Below are 8,160 nucleotides of genomic sequence, written 5' to 3'. Positions count from 1 at the left end.
CCAAATTGTATTCTAAATGCAGTTTTGAATATATCAGATTTATCCAATCTTACTTGATGATTACCAGATTTAAGAACTATCTTACTGAATATGGCAGATCCTTGTAGTTTATCCATAAGATCATCTACCCTAGGAATTGGATATCTATTCTTAACAGTAATTTTATTTAGGACATGATAATCAATGCACATGCGATAAGTATTATTATTCTTCTTTACTAATAAAACAGGTGCACCAAATGGAGAACTACTAGGTCTAATTAATCCTCTGTTAAGCAATTCTTCTATTTGATTTTGAATTTCTTTCTATTCAATTTGACTATGCCTATATGGTGCTTTACATGGTGGTTGTGTTCCAGGAATTAAATCTATTTTGTGATCTTCAGGTCGTGAAGGTGGTAGTCCAGGTGGTAAATCAGCAGCAAAACAATCTTGAAATTGGGCAAGAAACTGTGTATGCCTAGGATGCATATGTTTTTCTTTAGCTTAAAGTTCATTCACCCATATTAAATAAGATTTGCTACTTTTACGTAATGCACATTTAGCTTGAGTATGAGTAAGCAGTGGAAAGTTATTGGAAGCGTGCATACCATGCAATGTGATTTGTTTTCCTTGGAAATAAATTTTAATTGAATGCGTAGAATAATCAATGTCAGGATTATATTGATGACGCCAAGGCATTCCTAAGATAATGTCACTAGACTGCAAAGGTACAACTAGGAAATTTCTTCGTTCAATATATTCACCAATTTTAATTTCTAAATTATGCACCTCTTGTGTTCCATTATATCTTGTACCTAGGAATGCAGCCTTAATGCGATAATTTGTAGAAAGAGTTTGTAAATTCAATTCTTTGACTAACTTTGCAGAAATAAAGTCATGTGTGCTCCCATCATCATGTAAAATAGTCTTTTCTTTACCATGCACAAAACATTTCATTGTTAACAAAGAATGGGGAGTTGGCATACCTGGCAAAGTATCCAAAGTAGTACCAATGTTGTCATCATCTTCCGTAAAGTCAAGCATTTCCTCACGTTCTTCTTCTTCGATTGCTCCAAGATAATTGATATGGACATGTGGCTTTTTCGATTGACAATTGGCTGCTAGATGTCCAGGTTGATGGCATTTGTAATAAACTATGGGTTTGGCTTTAGATACATTATTGGTTATGGTAGAAAGTTTAGGAATGTTGGGATTTGACTGTGAAGATGGCTTAGGGTTTGGATTGGTATTTGATGGCAAAGTAGATGGTCGTGTCCAAGACTTACGGAATCAAGATGGAAGAAAACGACTTTGATTGAATCTTCGAAAATTTGAATTGAATTGTTTGGAACCATAGTTACCATTAGTTTGAAATTATTGTGGTCGCTTGTCTCTTCCGCGAATCTTGTCTTCAGTGTCATGAGCCAAAGAAATTGCATCTTCAAGGGTTGTTGGCTTGAACATATTGACTTCAGCATAGAAATGTCCAAGTAGGCCAGACATAAACTTGCGTTTGTGAGTTGCTTCAGGTACATCTTGGAGCATGTGTGGTTGCAGTAGGGCATTCCAGAAACGTTCAGTATATTGGAAAATAGGTTCGCGATCTCTTTGCTGTAAAAGATCCCATTGCTTGATGGCTTTTTCATGGAACTGAGGAGGAAGGAAATTCTGCAAAAATTTCTTTTGGAAAGTCTCCCAGGTAGTGGGACAATCAACGCTCTTGCGGACCACAGTCCACCATAAGGATGCTCGATCGACTAAATGGTTAGTGACACATTTAATTTTGTCTTTCTCAACATATGTTTCTTCATGGAAATAATCATCAAATTGACTGATAAAAGCAAGTACAGTCTTTCCATCTCGTATTCCATTGAAAGTACGAAATTTGAAGTTTCTTTTACTTATCTTTGTTTCTTTGCAGATGGATTGGGCTTCAAGTGTCGCATCGATGGTACATTGTATAAGATCTTCGGGTTGCGGTCCATCTTGGTCGATGGTAGATTGTTGCAAATTGGCCAATTGAACTTGCAAAGCTTGTCGGGCTCTTCGTTCTTCTTCGAGTTGCATCATAATCAAATCCAATTTTTGCTCCATCATTGGTTCGGGTAAATCACCTTCAGCCCCATAAAATTGTCCATATTTTGTTCAGTCATCCTGTAAAATCCAAAAGACCTCACACTCTCGAAATCTTATTAGCGGGATGAGTGTAGCTCAAAGGCGGGTATACAAGGCTTGTAAATTTTGTTTGGCTTTTATGGTCTTTCTCCTTTGCGATTGCGGTATTCGTTGTCACAACCGTCTTCGTAGAAACGACGTATAATCTTCGTATGACCTTCTGTGTTTGCTGAAACTAGTTCAGCAAGTCTGCAGGTATGAACAGAGTCTACTAGAGAACAATAGACTAGTTCGTAAGCTTCTGCATGTGAACTGCCCCTTTGAGAGTTGTTGAGTAAGTCTTTTATGACCTTTGTAACTTGGGTGACTTGCAGAACTTGCATAACTTGAAGTTTTAAGACTTAGGTAGCCAAGCTGAATTTCGTGTATCTGAGGACGTCGTCGACGGAATCGGCGGCCGTCAGTTCATACTGACGCCGCAAGCGAAAAAATTGTTGTGGTTAAGCTTTCTTATTAAGCTTACTATTAAGCTTTTTTTAAAACTTTGAGATAAAGATTTTAAGCTTTTTGGCTATGGAGGCTTATCTGATCTGTTTGAAAACGACTTGAAGAAGGAGCTATCCACGTGGTTCGCCTCCACAGGTTGGTCCTTCGCGATCAGAGAGTGCAGAAGGGGGTTCTTAACTGCCAGGAACACGCTGGTATCGACCGTTCGCGACGAAACTGACTGTAGAGCTCGATCATTTCGGGAGCTCCGCCTTCGCACAAGATGGTAAGCGATTGGAAGCTCTCGATCTCAGCTTCACTCTGATACCACTGGTGCACAGATCGGATGTCGTAAGCGCGCGTAGTGAGCGTCAGAAGGTCCCCAAGAAAAAAGAACTCTACTTTTTGCACACAAATCAATGAAGAAAGCTTGCACGACATGAACAAGAGACCAATTGGGTGCAATCTCCCCCCATGCCTTGTGTGAGCACTCCACAAAGCATGTATTTCATATATTATTCATCTTCAAGCTCAAATAATAGCCCAAATTACAAAATAGCACGCTTTAGCTTTTGAGTTTGCTTTTATGCCAATAAAGAATTAAAGCTAATGGGTGCCCAAGAAGTCAGGCGGTACCCAAATACAATGTCCAATACAAATATCTAAATCGTGTGCCCATGCGTATACAAAAATAATAAATAAATATCAAGCGCTTTAATAAATAAGCGCGACAAAATATAGGTGCCATGCCTAAGATACGCGCCCATCAAAATATTGACGATAAATTTGAATACACTCTATCCTCCAATGCTTTCCACTACCACTGTTGCTCGCTCTACACACCAACCTGAAGCATTCACAATTGTTAGAAAAATAATACAATTAAACCGACAAAAGTGAATATCTAGCAGTCTTCAGCTACATAAATAAATTGGTTAGAAATCAATCCTAACCTTAATTTATCACGAGTGCGCACTCTAAACTCATAAACGTTTATTAATTTAACTATGTATTTTGCAGAATCACCCGCTATGGAATCACCCATGTACACATAAAATTAACAAAATGCCCGAAAAGGATAGGCGTCCCCATTGACTTCTCGCACAAAGAATCCACTTTGTGTATGAGCCCCAGTAATAAAATCTTACGGAATCCACCGTAAAGCCTCACAGAATCCACCATAGCACGGAATCCACCGTGGAATATGCCTCGTGGCATCATTTTCGCCTAGAGCTATGATGAGCTGAGGGGTATTCCTCCTAGTCCGGATGTGAATACCATTCCCTTTTGAAGGAAGGTAGCCACCATGTATGATAAAAAGTGAGGTGTATGCCTTTTGAGCTAAGGAATAGACTATTTGAGAAGCTGCAAAAATTGCGTAAGGTTGGCTTGATATTTCTTGTATAACACACAAAGTGGTGTTCACCAATAGTTATCAGGAAAAAAAGAATAATCAAATTCGACTTTGCATAGATTTTAGGGAGCTCAATAAACAAACGACCAAAGATTACTATCCTTTGCCATTTATTGACTAGATTCTGGATTAGTTAGTGAGTAGAGATATTTATTCATTTATGGATTACTTTGCGGGATATAACCAAATGGCTATTGCAGAGGAAGTTACGTTGAAAACGACATTTATCGCTGTATTTGGTACTTTTCCATATCATGTTATGGCGTTTGGATTATGCAATGCATAAAGTTTTTGGCAACATATAGTTGATAAGTCTTTTTGTGATATTTTTCCAGAGGAGTTAAAAATCGTTATTGATGATCTGGGGTAGCTGATTATTTTAAGAAAATGGTTTGAGGGTTGCAAGCAATTCTACATTGCTCTTAATCCAAGTGCGTCTTTGGAGTGCCCAATGGATTGCTACTGGGCCATGTGGTTAGCTCGGCGGGTCTGCTATTGTGATCGATCCTGAAAAGATAAAGATTATTGTCACTATGGGTCCACCACATACTTCTAAAGAATTGCATAGCTTTCTGTCATTAGTGGGATACTATTGAAGATTTATCAATGCACTAGTGGAGAGAATGTTACCATTGACGAATCTATTGTCCTTTAATCATCTGTTTGTTTGGAGTCACCCATGTTAAGCATCCTTTGAGGATGTAAAGCAGGAACTAGTGAAAGTGCTAGTCCTAAAAGCACCCAAAAGGGGTAAGGTCTTCTATATATTTTTAGCAGCCACAATGCATAGAATTAACATCCAATTGCATTTGCTAGCCATAAATTGGAGATATTTGAGATTAATTATACCTACATCAAGAAGTTGTGTCTTGGGATAGTGTTTGTGATAAAGAAATGTAGACATTACATCCTCTATGAAAATGTGGTATTTTATATGAAGGTGGAGGGGTTGAGGCTATTGATGAATAAGTTGCAGCTACCTAACAGTCTAGCAAAATGGTTGATCACCTTGTAAGAGTTTGACTATGAAATTAGGAGTAAGCCATTGAAGTTGCAGGGCATCGTTGAATATCTTGTGGATTTCGGGGAGCCGAAGGAAGTCTTGGCTAAAGGTAGTGGCCTCGAGGGTCTATTCAAAATTGATATGGCCTCCATCCCATCCTGATATGTTGCCATAATGCACTATCTATCTATAGGAGAGGTTGGAGCTGCTTTATCAAAGCCTGAAAAGAAGAAAAACAGGCAACAAGCCTTAAAATTTACCTTGATATTAGAAACATTATACTAGCAAGGGATCAATGATGTTTATCGTCGATGTGTCCTACCTGATGAGGTATCATTTATCTTGGAGGAGTGCCGTGACTCTACTTGTGGAGGGCACTTTGTGAGATGGTTGACTACATAGAATGCTTTGAGACCCGAATATTGGTGGCCATCCATTTTTCATGATGCTTTTGCATATGTTAAGAGATGTGATACATGTCAGAGACATGACACTAGGGAGAACAGGAATCACCCACTGACTCTTATCATGGCTATATTACCATTTGAGAAGCAGGGCATCAATTTCATTGGATCTATACATCCTTCATCGACTACATGGAAGTGTTATATCATTGTGGAGACAAAATACTTTACAAAGTGATTTGAAGCTCAAGCTATGATGAAGGATAATGCCAAGGAAATAGCTAGTTTTATCATGGAATAAATTGTTTCTTGCTTCGGTCCACCGAAAGAGTTAGTGTCTAATCATGGGACATACTTTCTGAACAAGTTCATAGAAGCCTTGACGAAAGTTCTAAAAAATAAACACAATAAAACTACCCTATATAATCCCCAAGTGAATGGATAAGTGGAGAGCATCAACAAATAGCTTGTGGCAATTTTATCTAAGACAATATCTGAGAGAGTGTAATTGGGATAAGAAACTTCATGTGGCTATTTGGATTTATAACATGACATTCAAGAGAGAAACATGACACACCCCATTCAAGTTTGTATATGGGGAGGAGTGTGCATTACCCTTGGAAATCGAGTTGCCCACTATGAGGTTTGCTCTAAATCATTCATTTGGTGAGGTAGAAGCATTGCAAGAAAGGTTTACTTTCCTTGTGCATCTCGATGAAATATGATTGCAGGCTCTATTACATCAAGAGGTAGGGAAGAAGAGAATGAAAGCACTCCATGACCTTCAAGCTAAAAGATATAAATTTGTGAAGGGTCAGTTGGTGCTACATTGTGATGCTCGTCGCGAGTTATTCCCTGCTAAGCTAGAACCTAAATGGGATGGTCCTTATAAGATCGTTCATGTATAGGAAAGAATGGCTTTGTAGTCCTCTTAGCGGATTTACAAGGGAGGTAGAGTTTAAACATAAAGTGAACTTTAATAAGTTGAAGCCTTACTATGTGTAAGGGGGATTGATGTTGGACTTGGTGCCTTTGCAGGTCCTTCAGGATTCAGCTTAAACTTAGTAGTGGACACCAAGACAATCAGATGGGTAGAATCATTCCTTATCTTGAACATCCATATTTAGAGTAGTGTTACCACCAAGGTCGAGTGATTTGGTGGAGTAAAGGTTATCATATCACTGAGTGGAAAGACAGATCTTTTACTTGGGATATTAAGGTCTACTGCCACCATTATCATAGGGCTCAAGTTAGCATCCTTATTGAGTTTGGTGAGGAAGGAGGAATTATACATATTATATATACTCTCTCTCACCTTGACTTTGACTATCATAAGTATGAGTAGGTTGATTGGTATGGCATGGCCTATCAATGAAGAATGGGTCTATAATTTGTATTTTGATGGAGCTTCTCGAGGGCTCATTAAACATGTGAGTGTCAAGGTGGTCATTAAAGACCCTTGACGTATAATTGTTATGAAAATGGGAGTATATTTAGGAAACTCTTTTGCTAATAATATGGAAAAATACAAGGCCTCAATCATGGGACGGACGGAATATAGCCCGACATGGAGGTATCTGTTGTTTATTAGTGAAAGGCGACTCGCAACTAGTGATCAACCAATTGAATGGGACGTATAGTGTGAGAAATCCCATTTTGCGGATGTACCATTGTGCAACCTTGGATATGGTGCGTATTTTTGAGACAGTGACTTGCGAGATGATTTCCCAACAATGGAATTGCTTTGTAGATTCCCTATCCAATTATGCTTTTGTTAAATATGTTTTTTTTCAATAGTGGTTTTGAGGGGCTCTTACAATTGCATTTAGATATTAGTTAGGACTACTATGGGGACTTCTTGTTGACATGTCCTATTTTGGTCGCCGATGGCTAGTTTGGGTTATGAGTTAGGTAGCACTTGATCACCTTCCTATTTAGTTGTGGATGCATAGGATCATTCAATGTAATATTTGTCAGACACCCCTTGCCATTTATGCAAGGGTTGGCCAATAATTTGATGCACTTAGGGTAGGGCTTGAGCAGCCCATATCCTTGGTCTAGTTTTGTGCTTCAGTAGAGTTATGTGGAGACCAAGGATTTGTTTTCAGCAGCAGCAGTAGTAAGCTGTTGAATGATGCGGTTTTTGGTTTCATCTCATTAGGCCAAGAGGACCATTTCTATTGAATCTAATATTTTATTATCGTTAGACCAAGAGGATGCTTTGTTCTTGTAGAGCAGTGTTTTATTTCCATTAGGCCAAGAGGGCCATTTGGTAGTTTGGTGCGGATGTGGTTAATGGGCTTTGTTTTAGTGTTGCACTAAATAGATTTGATGAAGCCTCTTGCTGCACTGAAGGTTCTTGTGGCCAAGTCCAAGTGATATCCTTACTTTATGAGTTCTTTTCCCTTATGCTGAATGGTTATGTGTATGCGGGGATTTTTATTTTGTTGGAGATCGACATTCAAGGCATGGAGTCCCAGGGTTAGGTTAGGTGTGTTTGGGGAAGTCCAAGTAGTTGTTTGCCTCCTATGAAGACATTATCGAGCACTCTGAGAATAGTTTTAGAAGGTAGTCCTAGTGACTCTGATTTGCTAGCCTAATAGGCAGCTATTTCTAGGAGTTTCTATTAGTGTGAGGTAGATAGAGAAGCTTGCCAAGATAAAAAGAAGAAAAATCATGAGTATATCTTAATACATATAGAGGTGTGTAAAAAGGGGTTCTAACCCCTAAACTAGACGTGAAAGAATAAAAAAACTA

The sequence above is a fragment of the Lygodium microphyllum genome, chromosome 3 (assembly GCF_053477565.2).
Source record: "Lygodium microphyllum isolate KBCC chromosome 3, Lygodium_microphyllum_v1.1.10, whole genome shotgun sequence".
Classification (NCBI taxonomy): Eukaryota; Viridiplantae; Streptophyta; class Polypodiopsida; order Schizaeales; family Lygodiaceae; genus Lygodium; species Lygodium microphyllum.
This window is presented reverse-complemented; position numbering follows the sequence as displayed.